This window comes from Sapajus apella, unplaced genomic scaffold (assembly GCF_009761245.1).
Source record: "Sapajus apella isolate SASKATOON/1434 unplaced genomic scaffold, GSC_monkey_1.0 scaffold16, whole genome shotgun sequence".
Lineage (NCBI taxonomy): Eukaryota > Metazoa > Chordata > Mammalia > Primates > Cebidae > Sapajus > Sapajus apella.
The window spans coordinates 29,937,018-29,938,248 of NW_022436956.1; positions in this window are offsets into that span (position 1 = coordinate 29,937,018).

Genomic DNA, 1,231 nt, shown 5'->3' on the forward strand with positions numbered 1-1,231 from the left:
TCGTTTTCTAACAAAGAATATAATTTCAATGAAAATGGTGGGTGAATAGAAATGAAGTGGAGGAGGCTAACTGGATTTTCGAGCTATATGGCTCATGTAATATCTATACTTGGCTGATGAAGAAAACTGACTATGACTTACCCCCAACAATAGGATGAAAGAGGGTGGTGCCTAAAACTATAGTGAGATACTGCCTCATACCTATTTGAATGACCCCAAAACAAGCAAACAAAAAACCCAGAAAATAACAAGTGTTTTCAGGGATGTAGAATAATTGGAACCCTGTGATGTGTTGGTGAGAATTTCAAATCGTACAGGCACCTTGGAAAACAGTATGGTAGTGCCTCATACAATTAGAATTAGAGTTACCATATGCTCCAGAAATTCCACCTATAGGTACATCCTAAAGTAACTGAAAGCAGGGTTTCAAATATATATTTATATACCTACATTCACAGCAGCATTGTTCATAATATCTAAAATGTGGGACTATCCAATAACTGATAAATGGATAAGCAAAATGTGGTATATACACAAAATGGAATTATATTCAGCCTTAAAAAGGAAGAAAATTCTGGCATTTGTTACAATATGGATGAACCTTGACAACATTATGCCATGTCAAAGTAGGCAGCAACAGAAAAACACATACCACATACCGTATGATTTCACTTAAATGAAGTACCTAGGGTATCAAATTCAGAGACAGAAAGTAGAATGGTGATGGTCAGGGGCAGTGGGGAGGAAGAAATAGGGAGTTATTACTTAATCATATAGAATTTCAGCTTTACAAGATAAAGAGGAATTCTGGAGATAGATGGCGGTGACTGTTATAACATTATGAATGTAGTTAGTATCACTGAATGCTACATTTAAAAATGTTAAGATGGTCAATTTTGTGGTATATATTTTTACCACAATAGGAAATTGGGAAAAAATGGTGTAATTGGAGGTGAGAAAAGATGAAATAAATTGCACGAGGGAAACTCCGATCAACTTACACAGAGGAGAATTAAGGTACTATGCAAAACTGATGAAAGAAGAAATGAGAGTTAAGTATATTATTTATTATTTCAAAATGAATCAAGGAAATAATAGGAAATCACACTATGATTAAATATTAGAATAGGAGAGGGAGAGATTTGGCAGTGTGAATGAGCTGCATTTCATTTTCCATGTGAGACAGCTAAGAGCATTGTTTGTAATCTATACATCATGAAATAGATAAAAC